Raw genomic sequence first — 19638 nt, 5'->3', positions numbered from 1 at the left:
ATTATTTGAACTAAAATGAGTTACGGATTAGAAACTGGTTGTAGTTCATGTAAAATCGATTTAAATTTTGGAAAGGAGTGATAGTTTTCCATCTGGTTCTTTATTTATGAATTACCTTAAATTTTTGCTTTTTTTAAATTTTTAGCGCCTGAACAAAACAATAATGTTCAAATGGCCTGTCCCCATTTCAGTCGGAAGTTTAAAGAACATTCCAGCTTAAAAACTGAAACAGCTCAACCAGCTTACGTTGATTTATGACAGAAAATGTCCGAGACTAGATTCACTAGTGATGTTTCTAACTAAACAGCGATACAAATAACTTCACGGCCAATGTTAGGCAACCAAAAATTGATTACAAACCGCTATTACTAATGAAGCTAACATTTTTATCAAGTAAAAACAGAAAATAGAAAATAAAAACGAATTTAAAATATAATTTATACGCAACACAATTTTTTCCCCGAATTTTGTTTCCAAGAAGCGAAGAAATGTCCACGTGGACAACAGAGGGAGGGTTATAGAAAATGTCCACGCTTGTCCACGGAAGGGGAGAGGGGTGTCTAAAATCACATTTTTTATGTCCACGTGGTATGTGGACAGCCCCTAAGCAAGAATCATTGTTCGATAATTGCATCAAGTCGAACACATGGAATTCCGCCTTTTAGATTCATTTAGCAAAAGTGTATACTGATATTGATATAAAAAAGTATATATTGATACTCTCGATTCGCTCTCAATTTTGGCATCCGACATACGTGTCGTGAGAATCACTGTGAATGGGATGCGTCCAATGCTCTCTGAATCTCTTTTTGATTTTCCTCCACCGTTCTCTTCTCCGTTGTCAAACACAAATTAAATACAGTCTTTCGAGAATATTCGGCCGACAGTTGGCTAGTTTCCGATCGTATTGTGGGATTTCATGCCGTTTCCTGTCTTTTAGATCCGTTTTTAAAGAACCGGAAGTAACCATCCTCGATTCCAAAATGGCATCAGAATACGATATTCAATACCCAATCAATGGGTTTTCCACATTTTGTTGTCATTTACTAGAATACCATTGGCAGTGAACCGGAAGTCAAAAAGTCGAATTATATTCTATATTCGGAAACTTACGTTCATTTATTTTTGACAAAACATAGAACAAAGTGCATTTGTATGTTTTGAAATGGAGCTGCAATTCATTAACTTAATCATTAATGTTCAACAGTCCGAAACCGTAGAAAGTGCTGTATACATGAAAACCAAAAAAAAGTGTTTGTAGTGAGTAAAAATGTTGTCACGTCACGCTGGAATGAACCGTGTACTTTTCGTGACGTGCAACAACTTCTTGAGTGATCATAACCAAATTTTGCGGGTTGTTGACTCTCATTGTTTGCTAAGAGAAATCAAACTATAAAAATGTTTGAAATTGAATTCATCTGATAATCTAAGAATGCTTCATTTTTGTGACGTGACAACGCATGAATAACAAGATGAATCCTAGGTCTAGTCATGGCTCTTGGAACAACTATTTAATTATCCATTCAATGGTAGATAGACATTCAAGTTTAGTCAAGCAAGTGCAGAGATATCTCAAGAAAAATAAAAATGGTGAAAACCTAAAATATTTTGAGTGTAATTGTATAGTTTTTCAAACTCGTCCCTCTTAAAGGTTGAGCATAAAAATCAAATTCGTTTCAAAAAAATTATTTTATAACTAGTGCTTATTCAGATAATTTTTTAAATGTTCTCCTGAAACTAGATTTGAAATTTGATTCATTGGTGCATAAACTCATGAAACGGATCATTAGCGAGTGTAATTTCAAGAACTTGAGGCATACTGCTGCTTGACAATATCATTCTTAATGTTTTTAACTCTTTTAATTGGCTCCCATCAATTTAATTTTGACGTAGAACTACGTCTTTCCAAATGCCAAATCAGAAAACATGTCACGTTTTTATGTAATAAAGTTAACGTTAATAATTCTTTTTGTCACGAACGGATTTTGAAGATATATTAATACCAAACGAATCGGAATTCCCTAAGATTCGTTTTTATGCTATACATTACAATCCCCTGATGAGTAAACGGTTTGAATTGATGAAAACTAGAAGCATTTTCATTTTCCCATATTTTTGTTCTGTTCATTTATGAGCTTCCCAACTCAACTTTGCTGTCAATAACGAGCAACTTATCGACTATCAATGAAGGGGAATGATTTAAAGTCTCCGTGAACAAAGAAAAGAAGAAGAACGAAGGGGAATATTTGCCTGGAGCATATCATCATTCTTCGTGAGGACGCCGACTGGACAACACCGTTGCTGGGAGAGCTGGACGGCGAGGGAAAGTAAATTCATTTGTTAGTGGAAAATTTAAACTATTGAAATAATTGTACGGGTGAGCTGAAACATACACTGGAAAAAAGTCATACAATTGCACGGAATTGCACTTGTTCTGAATAAGAACGGCAACCATTTTCCTATTTTTCGTCAACTCTTCAGTTATAGAGATAACACTATTTGGACTGCATTCTATTTCTTATATTTTCCGTTGGATTTTCTTACACAAAATTTACATCTAAAATACATCGCATAGCTTTTTTATGCATGTCGATGTTTCTCCATCTGTAGAAAGTGGTTTGAGACTTTGGATTTTTGAATATGGCGTGTGTGCCTTCGCTGTAACCCTCAGAATCAACAAATCATCAACTGGTTTGGATTTGATAGAAAAGTTTATTGGTATCGATTCATCGGTTGTCGGGATTCTTCTTAAATAATAATTTATTCAGTAAATAGAGAACTTGAGAGAACATTGAATTGTACGTGTGGTATTCTGAAAAAAATCGAAGAAGGAGGAGCACAACGAAAATATGTTTGCTGGGTAATGTGACAAACGGTGTTCTAAATTAACTGATAACGATATAACACTGAAATTACTACTTATCATATCAAGCCGGTTCCTTTGGGTTAAGTTCCTGTATATACATTCTGAAAGCCGGTCTGCGTTTTGTCGCTATAAAATTGATACGCATTAACTTTGTACCTTTATTTACAGTCGCGTAAATGTGCACACATTAAAACGTTTGCTATAACGAATCGGTAATGTTTTGCCGCAGCGTTAGTGTTAATACATCACACCTTGTCGTTCGACCGCCAGCGGGGTCAAAAAGTAAGTGGCCGCACTGTTATATCTGTCGTATATCTCACTTAGTTACACGCTAAGCTGGGAAGGAAAATCATTGGACCGGAACCGGTCTTTCTTCGTTCGATCTAAGGATAGAAAAATGAAACACCGATTTATTATATTTATTTATCCGTCTTTTTATCGCGGCATTTTTCGTTGCACTTGCACTTAACGCTCTCATTTTTCGCTTTCTTCGCTCTCCGCGATTTGCTTCCGACTTATAATCAGTGCCGCATCGGGCTGAACCCCGCTACCTTCTAGTTGAAGGTATACAACAAACCCACCGCAGCTCGAATGCACCCTATTCCGATTGTTTGCACCGCAAGTGAGAAAGGAAGGGTAAACAGAATCATATTATTATTGACCGGTTTTATTGTTTGGACAGTGCACGCTACTTAACTGTAGCACTTTACCCAAACAGAGTTGAACCCAGGGGGGACGAACGATCAAAACAAACACAATAATAAACAAAGCCGGTTGATAAATTGTCCCAACGATGCTAGCTTTCCAGCGTGTTCCTTCGGTTTGGTTCATCTGAATGCAGACCTGGGTTTCGGCCGACTGAATGTGGGAGCAGTACAGGTGCTCACCAGCGCAGCAAAATTAGCCACCGCAGAGGAAAAAAAATGATTTATTTATATGTTCAGTGATTGAATTGATGGTTTCAAGCCGGAATTTAGTAAATTGATGGCCAATAGCTGCGCGGGGAACGTCAAGCTCCAACACAGCTGCGTCCATAGGAAAAGTGCAGCGGTAGAGCTGCGGCGCGTGGCAGATAACAATTAGAACATTTAGTGCGAACTTTTAATTATAATTATCCAGTTTATGAACTGATTGGTGGTGGGTTGTTCGAGTGTGAGTGTAGCAAGCAGCAGAAAATAATTCTCAAGGAGCAGCTATGAACCACTATTCTTGGCTGCGGTTATAGTATATGTGTAACTATTAACATTTTATTACATTCCCAAATGGAGTTTCGCCCCTTCAACTTGTTATTATTTACGCCATTATGGTTAGCACTTTTTCGAAGGCTAAAAAGCATCCTTCACTCAATAAACTACTTAGCAAGTATATTGAAGGAGAAAACTACTAACTCGTTAACTCTTTTCATCAAATAATTACATCATATTCTATGCTTGTAATTTGTAATAATAACAATAAAAGCAACAATGATCTTTGTATTTATATTGCAATATATGAATTATCGGAGAGAGTATTTCTTTGGAATGCCATGGCCATTGCAATCACTGAAAATAAGTGAGATCACTCAGATAATGCACGCAGAATTCCAAAGAATCGAGGCCACTTTTCCCTGATCGGAGCAGAAATCAGGAGGATACAAACGTGTTGTTCGGAATCTAGTTGGACTTGACGTATAACGTATTAGAGATTAATCAGTTGATTAATCTCTAAAGTATAAATGTGTGATAGAAGAATATTCTAGTCAAGGATATCGAATATCATAAAAACCTCACCTCGCTGCTTCACCGTGTAAACGAGCTGCCCCATGACAATACACATTTATCTGGTGGTTAACAGATATGTCGACAATCGAGATTCCTAATATCATATGAATATCTGTGTTTTCTAATATTTTTTTTTATCTGTATTATAGTGATTTTCAACTCATTTGGCTGGTTGTCACTTTTTACTTCCATTTATGGAAGAATGTCGGGAGTGAGAATTGAACTCGTGACCTTTAGCGTGAGAGGCATGGATGTTACCACTACGCCAGATCGCTTCCCTATGTTTTCTAATATACCATGGTTCCGATTACTGAATATTTCTGATCTGACATTCCTCATCTCGATTTGCTCATCTCATTTGCTTATTATGAAATAATTATGAAACCAAGCCTATTTTTTATCCCATTTGTTTATTTATTCCGTCTCATAAGCCTTCCAGCTGTAACAGAGCCGAATTTAATCGTGTACATGTTACATGTTTATCGTAACATACATATATACTTCGTCACATACATATAGATAATAGACCCGTAATTATTTATTTTTTTATTAGGGTGTCCAATTCCATTTTAGGGTGGTCCAAAAAATCATTTTTCCCTTTTTTTTTCGAAAATGTCTTTTTTTCCGAAAACTCATAACTTTTGAACTAGTAGTTCGAAAGTTATGAATTTTTTTAGCTCGTTTAAATCGGCGTAGTAGTTCAAAAGTTGTGATTTAAAAAAAGCCATTTTTAAAGAGAAGGCGAAAAATGGTTTTTATGACTTTCGTAAAATGGAAATGGTTACCCTAATAAAAATAAAGAAATACGGGTCTAATATCTTGCGATTAGGAACACAACTACCACTTTTCACGAGAAACTGAGAATCTGAATTTGAGTAGGGGTGTGAAATGGACAGTCATATCCATAATCACATCCAATGCATGATGAAAAGTGAAGGAAAGAAGGGACTGAACTCTTTTTTATATTACTTTCTCTTTTTGTTCTATTTCAGTTACTGGACGCACAAACACTAGGAGAGAGTGAAATTATTCCTCTCGCGAGCGATAAACCTCTACGCTTCGTACATTATGAACCTGTCCATATCCTCCCACTACATGTCCATTTTAGCCGCACCGATAAAAATATTGTACTTTTTCGCTTGTTTTAATTCCAGTAAAAAACATGGAAAAACACATTTTTATAAAACATTTGGCCAGTTATTTCGTAAACCAGTATATTGAACTGTAAGAAACTGCTTTAAAATTTTTGAAAACATGAGTTTCCAAAGATACAATTGAAGTTTTCCTTAACATGTCCGTCTTACCCCCATCTCCCCTATATCGGTTTGCCATGGAATGGCTGTATATGTGTACCATACTTATAGCAAATATAATGCAGTAAAAATAGCCATTTCAGCGCGAAAGTTCCAGTTCCAATGTTTAGTTTAACTGGACAGTGTAGATAATTGATATGGTCATTGCTGTTTTTATAATTAGCTCAAACAGGACGATGTTTTTTGTTTGCAAGCGTTTGTGGAAGGAGAGAGGCCAGGACTCCGACCGTGAATAAATCTCTATCACTGATGATTGATACGTGGTCGTAGTTATTCTATAATAACACACAAAAATGGTCAATTGAGGGCCCTTAGTTTTGAACTCACGATCGATCACTGAGTAAGCGAACGCGCATCCAATGTGGCTACGAAGACTCCCACCAAGCCTGTGGAAATTAAATGGTTTTACTGACCTGTAGAACTATCTAAACATTCACAATACAAGAATATTCAACGATATTCAAATTTAGTTACACTAAATCTCATTTTCCTCAACTTTGGAAAATATGTTAATCAGTAAGTCGAATCAACGATCTTAGGATATGTTGATTCAACGTTTAATTCACATTTTACAGTGGTTTGAATAACGCTACTTTTCTAATTTTCAAAACAATGTAAAAATTAGGATTTGCTGGAGGGTAAAATACTCTGAAGAATGGAGGATGAAGGATGACGGAGACTTTGATGATGAACATAGTCGGCAAACTGTGCATAGTTTAGTGACCAAATTGGAGTCTACATTTCCGCTGTTGGATGTTCCCGTCCCAACGAGAAGCACCCCCCCCCTCCCGCATGAAGCAACGAAAATGTCGCAACCGCAAATGAATCCATCCGAAATGACCCAAATCAGTCAACTACACGGCGTTCTCAAAAATTGGGCATCTCCCAAACCTCATGGTGGAGTATTTTTCAAAAAGATCTTGGGCTACATGCATATAATATCAAATTGGCGACGTTTGGTTTGAAGAAAATGAGGATTTTCCTCACAGAATTATCTTCAACGATGAGGCTCATTTCTGGCTAAATTGCTTTGTCAACAAGCAAATGTGTGTTATTGGTCAGATGGAAACCCACATGTGCTTCAAGAAACGCCATTTTATCCACATAAAATTACTGATTGGTGTGAGTGTGAGTTCTTCGTCGCGCTATCGCGATATGTTGAAATTTTGGGCCAGAATTGGAAGGTCTTAACATCAATGATATGTGGTTTCAACTAGACGATGCACAGCGCACGTTACAATGGATTTATTGAAATGTAAGTTTGGTAAACGTGTATATAATAGTTGAACTACAACCAGAATAAAATTGAGCTCAATATCTCAAAAAAACATCTGAATTAAGTTGATGAAAAAATATTTTCTGGAGTTTTTTCATTCAATCTTTCTTTTTCTTTAAATAAACACCAATAACGCCTAAAAATACACAATAACAATATCACAGAGACACACACAGTCTGTGAGAATACGAGTTACGATTTTCCTCGCGAGTATGGGAGAGTTAATGGAAGACCCGTTAGTTTGGTGGGTCAAAAGCTGGATGCTCGGCAGTTAAGATTTCGTTCCGATAGGTTAGAACTTCACAAACTTGCCAGTCCTCCTACAAGAGGGGGTTAGTGTGAGTCTGTAAAGCATTCATGAAGCCAACACTCAACGGGATACACACTGTCCATTTTTTATAAGACCAGTTGAATTTTGATTCTGAAAAGACTGCAAAGATTTTCGCAAAAAAAACCTCTAAGTCATGAATATAATGTGAATATAAGTGATTCGTTCTGTATACTATTTAATCATCCAAGAAATTAACCAAAACGTTAGCTGATTTTTAATTGACTGAAAAGTGAGAAATTTAAAAAGGTCTTATAGCAGCTGAACAACCAGGTAAGTGTATTCAAGTCTCAAAAGACACTGACTATTCTTTCGAACTGAATTGGTGTAAAATAAATGAATATTGATGTACTTGATAATGTATTAAAACATTGTCTCGAAACTCTTATTACATGCGTATATGGAAAATATTAAGGTCTCAGAAAAGATGGACAGAGTGTAATTAAAAAGAAATCAAGGCAGAACACATCACATAAAATTCTTGTTCGTTGGCGACTTCGACATTGAAATGTATAGTATAACTCTTTAAGTATGTTTTCTACCGGTCAGTGTGGCTTCTGAGTGTTAAAAAGAGGTGAACATATGTCAAATCGGAAACACCTTTTTCCGACAATTTCGAAATGGTGATCCCGAACCGACCCCTCATGGTCCTGAGCCAACCCAATTTTTTTTACAGCGAATCTAGTCCAAATTGCCCGCAAATGACATACACTAATTATATGGGTAATTGGTGAAAACAACTGACGAGCGAAAAACGAATATAACCTTGTTTTGACTTCCGGTCTGGGTCTAAATAACTAGCAACGATGGGAAACCTCTACGATATGTGTATTGGGCGAAAGAGCATTAACAGCGACATTGGAATATCGTATTCTAATGCCATTTTGGAAACGAAGATGGAGTCTTCCGTTTCATTGAAAACGCCTATAAGAGTAATAACTAATAGAGTTAGTGGAGTGGTGTTAAACATTGAAAGTAGTAAAGAAAACGGAAATGGTGACGGAAACGAATGCAACGGTAACATTAACGCTCAACACTCAACCCGCAAACACAAACGCATACGCACAGGTACCCCCACAAAAAGACGCAAATACATGTTTTAACACGTTCATGCCGCGTACGACGACGGGAGCTAATGAAAAGCGTTTGAAGGCACAATCAAATGCGTTCCCACGGTAGTGAGCGTCGCCCGATGAGTCAGACTTTTGCGAGCCATTGTAGTATGCGCATGAGTAAACGTTAAATAACTACAACGCATAAACAGAGGGTGGGTTCTAGACAACCTTCTCGAAATAACCTTTTCGAGACAATCTTTTCGAGACCGGTTCATGACCACTTTGATTTGTTTTTCAAATAACGGCATACCCTGTTCTACGGGCAACTGGTAAATTCGATTTCTATAGCTTGTTTTGATGACCGTACAGGTTAGAAGCCTATCTTTTCATTTTTTAAACAAAGAATGGCACCAAAACGCTAGAATAAAGGGAGCAGGAAAAAGGCCACCACAAACTAAATGGTCAGCGTTGTGTCACCTTTCAGTTATTATGTCATTAAAAATCTGCAGGTAGCGCCGTTCCAAAGATCCAAAGATAGATACGACCATCTTCCCCCATACACTCAAGCACAGAACTCGTACTACATTCTGACCAATATATATCGGGAATTTGTAAATTCAAATCTTCCCGCTGAACACTCTTCTACTTTTTTTAAAGGTACTACTGTCAGTGGTCTTAATGTCAATTTTGAGCGCGATTTGTCAATTAGTTTGTTGACAGCGTCATTAGTAACAAGTTATCTTTTTTATGGGCGGCGATTTTTTATATGGATTATTCTAATTTCTTTTGCTGAAACGTTGAAAATGTTGCAGACACAACTATGTCGAAACCACGGGTGTATGAATAGTATACAGGCATTCAAAGCCGGCACCTTGACGTCCTTGAATGTTTCAGCCGATTTGGCACGTCAAGGACAATCATCCATGTGTTCAAGTGATGAAAACAACGATAAAATTAAAGAAATGATGCTCGGAATTCTTTCGAAAAATTTGATTTGAGTGTTCGGTAGCTCTCTCAATCTCCCGAGTATTAAATATCTCTCACGTGATCGTTCGCCATATTTTGGTTGATCTTTTGCGCATGAGAAAGGTTGCAGCACGATGAGTGCTATAAGAGCTCATTTTTTTGCAAAAAAATCGTCACAATCAATTGGCTGAAGACATGCTTGATTTCCAAAATATGTTCACGTCATCGGGGGAGCAAATAAACTGACTGAATTTATTGAATATCGTGCCCGTATGCTGAAGCTCGTAACACCTTCCAGCGCCATGTTGAAGAGCAGTTTTTCATCCATGCCGTTTTGGTCTCTTGGCTGCGCGCTGTTCATCGTGTTCATCATAGTGCTGCCTCCACTTTCGATCCTCACGCGTTGCTTTGTCAAGATGCCTCCTTCTTGTTCCTGCACATTTCGGCCCGCGGCAGTAAGCCTTTGTGCGAGGCGCTTAGTTTCTTGCAGAATTTTCGCGATTCTCGTAAAATGCCGACCGTCGATCAATACGTGGTCGATATGTGTTTCTTGGAGGCAGCGAAGTCGATAAGTCTTGGGCCGTTTTCGTTGGTTCGTTGATGGGCGCTGAACCTTCTCCTCTTGGCCGACCTGAGCGTTCAAATCACCGATGACATTGACGATGATGATTTTGGGCAGCGATTCTATTCACACTCTAGCTGCGCGTAGAATTCTTCTTTATCGTCATCGGTATTAACTAGATGGGGGCTGTGGATGTTGATGATGCTGAGGTTGAAGGAGTGGCCTCGCTTTTTCAATCTGCACATTCTTTCGTTTATTGGCCACCCGCCAATACCCAGCTTCTGTATCCCCTCCACAAGTACCCATCTCGTCTGTATTACTGCAGCTCTAGTAATTGGTTATGCCTTGAAACGATTGCACCATCGAGCCTTTCCAGCACACCTCCTGCAGTGCTACTATATTGAAATTGTTGATTCTCAATGATTCCGAAAGATTCGGATACCTGCGAAAAAAGTTGGGAGATTTGCAGTTCCATGTCCCGAGTTTACAATCTCTAGTCGATGTTCTTTGCTTGGCTCTTGTCCGACTTCCTGGCGCGAATTTCGTTTCTCCGGATGGCTTGAAGGGCCTGTATAAACCTGATTCATCAATTTAGACAAGGAATAATATCAAGGAAGTATTCGTAGCATTCGAATATGTCAAAAAATAGTTTATTCAGTATTCAGTATTTCATTCATATAACATGTAGTTCTGTGATTTTACACATTGTTAGAACTGAATTTGATCATTAAAATATTGTGCTCATATATCATTTTTAGTTTACTCCAAAGGACATACATTACGTCTATAAATGAGGCCAATTCAAGAATTCACTGAGTCATTTACGAACTAATGAACATCAGTGCGTTATTGCGTTCCAGAGAATCGATTTCTCCGTCGACATATTTAACGTTTAATGTGTCATTGAGATTCTAATAATTGTAAATACCCCACGAGCATTGGAAACCAGTTAGTGCTTAGAACTGAGCCGCAGCGTGTGCTAACGAGAACGTCTCCTGAGTTTATTAACATGCGTAAATTGCCTCAATGGACGGGTTTCACGTTCAGAGTCATAAAATATCTCAACGCAGGAGATTTCAACCAGCTTCTAATTCGTCCGCTAGCAATCCGGAAACGATTGACGGCAGAAACACGCCATATTGGTTCACTTTCTTTTCCTAATGGTCAACGTTTAAAGCATTACCCGTATATGATTAGTTCGGGCCGCTGCTGTAAGCGTTTTTTCTTTGCTTCACTGATCATTCCGAATGCCACCCGGAAAACCCACTCTCGATACAAAATACGGCAGAACAAGAACGGTGCCCCTCGTGACAGACATCGTTCAAAACGTGTCGACCGGTCTAGGAAAATGAGTTTCACTTCCCAGATGTGGTTCGACAGCTGATCGCCGGCGTAGTAAACAAACAAAATGTAATTGTTGACCTTCGACAGTGTTCCGTTGTGAGTATAATTAAATTACTGCACAATTTGGAGAACACCTTTCAGCAGTTTGTAGTGATACGCGAATTGAAATGATGCGTAATTGGTAAGCATATAGCAAAAAAAAACAATGTATTAATTGTGACAACTGAGCATTAATTGCAAAATTAAATGTTCAACCAAACTGAACTCTTTTTCATAGGTATCCTCTGGTCAATTCATTCGAAATTCCACCTCTTTATAATTAACATCTGTAATACCCCCTGATCACAAAGCAATAACATACAAACTCATTATTATTTATAGCCATCGGGTGGCAGTAATTGACATTAATCGTAAAAATCGCTTTGCAGTCACCTTTCGGCTGGTATTATCGTATTACCGCACTTCTTCCTCATACCGGTGATAATCGAGCACAACCACCGATAAGTCATAAACCTCCAATGCAATCCCTGGGAACGATTTGTTGTTTCAATTGCTGTAAGCGCTAATTCCATTACATAAGCCGGAAAATTAAAAAAATCGCCCGTTGACTGAATCGAAGCTCACGACGGGAAGTGATATTCGCTTCGGGCGAGAACCTCTCAATTGCTTCCTAATTAAGAATGTACATTTTATCGCTTTATTACGTCCACCGATCTATTCTAAATACTCGCCAAGTACACGATGTAAGCACAGCTGATTCGATGCATTCTTATCTGGCGTTTTTTTTTTCAGCGCTGGCTTGAATTCAACATCCCAGAGAGTTGACCCCGCACCGTTTATGATCTCGCTGGGGAAGGGAGTTGCTGCCGCTGCACCGTGCACGATTTGTCTCTGCGGTTCGATTCACGGATGCCCACCTCTCACCAGCAGTGACAAAGCACGTGCCAAAACTATTGGATTCAATATAGTAGACGGAATTCGAACAGAATGTTCTTGAATGATTCGAGAACATTTCCGTGTTCTGAGGGTGTTGTTGCAGCAGAACTGAGAAAAAGAAATTAAGCTGTTCTTTCTGGAAAGTTTTTGTACAGTCAGATTACATATACACTCCGTCCAACTTCTTCAAGACCACCCTGATTCTATTTCGTTGCAACACAAACAGTTAGAATTTCAACAAGATACATTCACACATTGTTGAATGCTTAGAATAAAGTATATTTAACGTTGATTTCGTTCAAAACAGTTGTTTGTTTATTTATTGTGCTTAACCCTCCTGTACTCGCGTGCAAAATCATAACACATACTCAATCATACTCGCGCACGGTGTCACAGACCGAAAATTGAACTTCTCTGTAATGTTGCCATTGTATATTTTTCAGGCTTTATTGGCATTTATTTGAAGAAGAGGGTATGACGGAATGAAAAAAACTCCAAAAATTATGTTTTCTTCTTCTTTATTATGTTTTAATAGTCATCAAAACAGCCTCCTCAAAACAGAGTAATTTTTAATACTCCAACACAAATAGCGAAATTCGATTTTTTCACTGTTATTAATTAAAAGTAAGCAACTGAATATAATTCATGGAAGTATAAAAAGCTATAAAATAACATAAAAACGTATTAATCGATTGTGGTTTCAATGGAGTAAGAATCAGAAAATAGCATAACTTCATCCTCGAAACAAACATATTTGCTACATTCCATGCAGTTGATGCGTGTTTTTCGGGTCTTTTATCGAAGAGAAGGATGTATAACGACCTTCTAGATAATTACCAGATAATAAAGGTTCTGGAATATAAAGTTTGCATAATTCTAATATTCTTTGTCTCTGTAATCGTGGTAAACTATGAACTAATGTCTTTTTTTATGGGCATAAAAAGATGATATAAAAGGATTTCTAGGAACTTACTTTTTTTTCTTATTTTCTTGTCGAAATTGTCCATTATCAAAAAAATAACCCCGAAAATGTAACTATTAAAAATTACCATAAGCCACCGATTAGTTTATAGTTTACTGTTTACAATTCTTCCACAAGTGAAATTCTTTCGCAAGTGTGTATATGTATGACCATTATATTTAGCAAATAGCTATACGAAAGTCAAACATTTATATTTTGATTTTGAACGTATGAATCTAACGACGAATATATCGACGAAAAGTTAATATATGGATCCGTTCAATCCAGTTACAAAAGGGACTGAAATCAAATAAGAATAGACCGGTAATGATCTTATGTATATATTCAATAAATATCCCACGCCACTAACATTATTTTATACATTTCATTCAACAATATTCTAGAATATGAAAAAAGGCACTTGTCCAAAAAAGTTACTCCTATACTCGCGTCGGTGTGTCAGACCAAAAGTGTTAAAAAAGTGACACACGTACCCTTTGTACCAATACATGCGATACGCTGAACGATGACGAACGACGAATGACGAAGCTAGAGAGAATCGCAAAGTCGTAGTGTTGATATTTTCTGAGAAATTAACGAATTATTGATTTCTCGGTCTGACAGACCAATGCGCGAGTATAGGAGTGTTAAATATGATAATTTCAGCTGTCCAGTTTCTATAAGACCACTTCAAAATTCATAAGTATTATCAATGAAAACTTCGAAACGATCGGCTGATTTACATCCAAAATATATATTTTATAAAGGCACATATGGCGTTAGCCTGACGGGGTCGGGAGTTGAATATTTTGACCATTTTTGTCTTACGACTATGTTAGTAATATGTAAACGACTACTCTCGGTTGGCTCGAAGTTAGTATTACAAAGATTCTTATAATTGGGATGTTGCAGCCTCCAGTGCTCTGTATGTGTGGTCGACACGGGATACTTCCTATTGGGGTGCAACTGACTATTAACGCCCCCCTTGTCTGTACCTCATATCAATCGTGGTTCTTCTCTCTTGACTCGAGGAATTGGGTAGAATGGTCACTGGGCGGTACAATGTTCAGCTCGATCGGATAGGAGGGATATGAAACAGGGACACAACGAAGGAAACATCATTAAACGTTGACATCGGCGTTTCTGAGGAACAGGTATAGATGAAGCAGAAGATCAGGATCACGGCTACCTAAGATATCCCGGACGGGGATATCCGATTGTCTGCCTAGTGCCCTCAATGCTCTGGAGAGCTGAGAGCAGGCAGCATGGTCGTGTATCTACCAGACAACATGCTCGATGTCGTGGTAGCCATCGCCACAATCACAAAGATTGCTTGCTGCGAGCCCAATGCGATAAAGATGCGCGTTTAGGCTGTAGTGATTGGACATAAGCCGAGATATCACGCGAATGAAATCACAACCTACATTCAATCCCTTGAACCATGCATTCGTCGAGACCTTAGGGATAATCGTGTGTAACCAACGACCTTCACTCATCTTCCACATGCGCTGCCAACTTACGAGTGTGTACTGACGAGGCATGTGAAAAAATTCGTTACAAGCACCCACCTTAGCTATCGAGTCCGCTTTCTCATTCCCCGGAATCGAGCAATGAGAGAGAACCCATGCTAAGGTAACCTTGAATAATTTTTCGACCAAAACACTTAACAGATGTCTTATTCTTGTAAGGAAATAAGATGAGCGTTTATCAACTTTCATTGAGCGGATTGCCTCTATTGAGCTGAGACTGTCTGAAAAAAATTAAATAATGGTCGATGGCCAATGTTTCAATGATCCTTAGTGCGTAGTATATCGCACCCAGTTCAGCGACATACACGGAACAAGCATCTTTGATTCCATGGATTTTTGTCGCATGGACAGATCAAAAATGACAGAGGAATTGCAAAAGTATGGGAAGCAAACTTGATTGGAGATGCCTGGTGAAGGGTGCACTTCATGGGTAAGATACTCATGGTACAAAGACATAAAAGTTGACTGAGGAGTCAGTTGAAGTAGATTTTCGATGTTATCAATCACCAATGGATTATGATCTTGCAACGGATGAGAAATCTGTAGGATAATTCTGTGAACCGAAGAGTAAGCGGGGGTACTCCTGCCAAGACTTCGAGACTCATCGTATGTGTCGAATGCAAACATCCCATGGCTACCGTTCTGAATCATATTTCGGACACTTTGTTTTAATATCTTGAAATGGTTAATGCACTGATGATATAACTATAAAATTCATATCACAAATGCTTCTTCAGAGTAAACATTTGGTTTCACTATCATTTCATATGAGAACTACATTTAAATTATAACATAATCGGCAGAAATCTTACAACACTACTCATTATCGTTTGTCGTTTGACGTTTCCTTAGCGTGAGCACGTAGAATTTACCCGTTCATAAATATTTTAATTTCTCCCGTGTTTCATCAGTTCTCATCATTGTTGACAGTTTACTGTGATTGCTTGGTAAGTGTTTCGCAGTTGACTATACAATAAAATCAAGTGTAATGTAATTTTCGTCCAAAAATCACAAAACAAAGTGTCCGAAATATGAATTCAATCTGTCCGAAATTTGATTTAGTGTCCGAAGTTTGATTCTTATTCGCTCCATTTGAAAAGCATTTTGTTCGATGATTTTGACGTAGGACTACGTCTAACCGGAAGATATAGGGGGTGAAATGGAAATCTAGGCACTGAACAAGTAGGAAAAAATGCAAGATTTGGAACGCTTATAACTCGAGCATTTCTCAATAGATCGCAATGGTTTTGGCATCAATTGATAGGAAATATATCTACGCATCTATCATAATGAATAACATTTCATTTTTCTTGAGATAAATAATTGAATAATTGTGAAATATCAAGCATTGTCCAAATGCACTATGTGCCTATTTTTGATTGGTCCATTTTGGGCTCCTCAAATCGTACCGACCAAAACGGGCAACCAGAGCAGCAGCGAAATAGAATGAAGCACCATTGGAAAGGAAAAAGAAAAAAATGAACGAAACATTGGTCGCTGTCTCACACATGCGTAATTCTCGAGCCAGCCAGTCAGCTTAAAAATCCCCGCTCCGCTGCCGTAACGATCATTCTCATTCAAACCGTACACCACATCGGTTCGCATCAAAACACTTCAACAAACCAACCCAAGCAGCCATGTCTGGACATGGCAAAGGAGGAAAAGTGAAGGGAAAGGCAAAATCCCGCTCGAACCGTGTTGATCTGGAGTTCCCCGCAAGGGTAGCTAGGCCGAGCGCGTTAGTAGCAGTGCACCAGTCCACCTAGCCGGCGTTATATAGTTTCGGCCGTCGAAGTGATCGAGTTGGCTGGTAAAGCTGCTCGCGACGATAAGAAAACCCGCATTCAGAACAGAACACATTCGGTTCGGTGGACATCAAGACAACAACAGGCAGTTGCAGCGAGTGGCAAACGCAATCGCAAAACGGCAGCTGGTAGCAGAAGAAAAAAGTTTGTTCTTTGGTGGCAAATCCAGAATAAGGCGGCATCGAGGGCGTTCGAAATACTAAGTACTAAGTTTTCTAAAATTCCATAAAACACGGCGCTTATCAGGGCCATTAAACCTTTCAAAAAAGAGTACGAAATACAGTTCAATGCTTTCTAAAATAATATCCAAAAAAGTCGGGTGGGTAATGTCGGGGACATAACCGGAGTGACGTAGGACTATACAAAGGGGACAGCTTTTGTTAAATATATATTTTAAATATATTGTTTTATTTCCTTCTCCTACGTGAATACCTACCTATCTACCTGAAAAATGGATTAGTTTACTGTTTACTCTTTATGAATATGTTGATGGTTCTGAAAAGAACCTTTGGTGTTGTGTTTTTGTTATTACTCGATATTCCCATCTTGTTCGGTTAAACCTTCCTGTTCAGCTATTGCGTTTGCCACTCGCCACAGCTTTCACAGTTGGAAATTTTATTCCCATCCAGCTTGTGACATATTGTTCAGTAAATTACATTTAATGCGACGTGCCGGAGAAACACTTTGCCACTCACTGAAACTAATTGTTGCCTTGATGAGCGCCGAACCGAAGCTGCTCTGTTCTTGATGCGGGTTTTCTGATTGTCGTGAGCAGCTTTGCAAGCCAACTCGAGCACTCCGACGACCGAAACTCTATAATCGCTGTTAGGTATACTGGTGCTCCGGCACCAATCCGTTCGGCCTAGTTACCCTTGCGGAGCAATCAGTGAATGCGACCAACAGGGAACTGGGGACCTGCACGGTTCGAGTGAGACTTTGCCTTTCCTTAACTTGTCCTCCTTTGTTACGTCCACGATGCCGATGCCGTACAACCACACGGGTTTACGGTTTGAAAGAAAATAAGATATTTTTTTGGGGTCCGCGTGTTTTATACTCTAGCGGTACACACTCACAGGATAGAGACAAATCGGCAGACTCAGCCAGAGGGGCGGGTCCAACGAGACGAACGAATAAGGGTTAAAAGGGAGCGATTGCAAAAAAATACATTTATTACGATTTGTTCGCTCGTTGGATTCACATGCAGGCTAAAAAGGGTCCTTTTCAGGATCATAAAATTATCTTCAATCTAAAGAGTTTATTGTTTTGTTATCACTCGATATCCCCATCTTGTTCGGCTAAACCTTCCTGTTAAGCGATTTGTTGCCACTCGCCACAGCTTTCACAGTTGGAAAATTTCTTCCCATCCAGCTTTGTGACATGTTGTACAGTAAATTACATTCAATGCGACGTGCCGAAGCGCCACTCAGTGTCGCATTGGAGGCGATTTTAACCTGTAATGGAACATTTGCGATGACAGTGGACAGTGTCGACTTTCAATGTGGGGTCATAATTTGGATCTCTATGTACACAAATGTCCAACTAAATAAGTCGCATTACATGTCCGTCCAATTAGCTAAATGTCGAACTAATTGTAAATTACTGTACTTTCAATCTGGAAACAATTTAAGAATTGATGAAAATTGAATAATCAGGAAAGTCCCCAACTATCAATAAGCTCAGAACAACTGCCAAATTCACATACTCGTCAGATCCTGGCAAAAAAATTAAGAAAAAATCAATTTGTGTTTTATAATTATTTTGGATAATGTTTTAGAAAGCATTGAACTGTATTTCCTAAACTCTTTTTTGGAAGGTTTAATGGCCCTGAAAAGCGCCTTGTTTTATGGAATGGTTCCAATTTAGAAAACTTTGTACTCGTGGTTTTGAAAAAAAACCATTTCGAACGCCCTCGATGCCGCCTTGTTCTGGATTTGCCACCAAAGCAGTTTGTATAAAGAACAAACTTTTTTCTTCTGCTACCTGATGCCGTTTTGCGATTGCGTTTGCCACTCGCCACTCGCTGCAACTGCCTGTTGTCTTGATGTCCGCCGAACCGAATGTGTTCTGTTCCGAATGCGGGTTTTCTTATCGTCGCGAGCAGCTTTGCCAGCTAACTCGATCACTTCGGCGGCCGAAACTATATAACGCCGGCTAGGTGGACTGATGCACTGATACTAACGCGCTCGGCCTAGCTACCCTTGCGGGGAACTCCAGATCAACACGGTTCGAGCGGGATTTTGCCTTTCCCTTCACTTTTCCTCCTTTGCCATGTCCAGACATGGCTGCTTGGGTTGGTTTGTTGATGTGTTGTGATGCGAACCGATGTGGTGTACGGTTTGAATGAGAATGATCGTTGCGGCAGCGGAGCGGGGATTTTTAAGCTGACTGGCTGGCTCGAGAATTACGCATGTGTGAGACTGCGACCAATGTTTCGTTCATTTTTTTCTTTTTCCTTTCCAATCGTGCTTCATTCTATTTCGCTGCTGCTCTGGTTGCCCGTTTTGGTCGGTACGATTTGAGGAGCACAAAATGGACCAATCAAAAATGGGCACATAGTGCATTTTGACAATGCTTGATATTTCACAATTATTTAATTATTTATCTCAAGAAAAATGAAATGTTATTCGTTATGATAGATGCGTAGATATATTTCCTATCAATTGATGCAAAAACCTTTGCGATCTATTGAGAAATGCTCGAGTTATAAGCGTTCCAAATCTTGCATTTTTTCCTACTTGTTCAGTGCCTAGATTTCCATTTCACCCCCTATATCTTCCGGTTAGACGTAGTCCTACGTCAATAATAATAAAACACAAATTGATTTTTTCATAATTTGTTTGCCAGTATATGATGAGTATGTGAATTTGGCAGTTGTTCTGAGCTTATTTATGGTTGGGGACTTTCCCGATTATTCAATATTCATTAATTTTTGAATTG

This window comes from Toxorhynchites rutilus, chromosome 2 (assembly GCF_029784135.1).
Source record: "Toxorhynchites rutilus septentrionalis strain SRP chromosome 2, ASM2978413v1, whole genome shotgun sequence".
Classification (NCBI taxonomy): Eukaryota; Metazoa; Arthropoda; class Insecta; order Diptera; family Culicidae; genus Toxorhynchites; species Toxorhynchites rutilus.
This window is presented reverse-complemented; position numbering follows the sequence as displayed.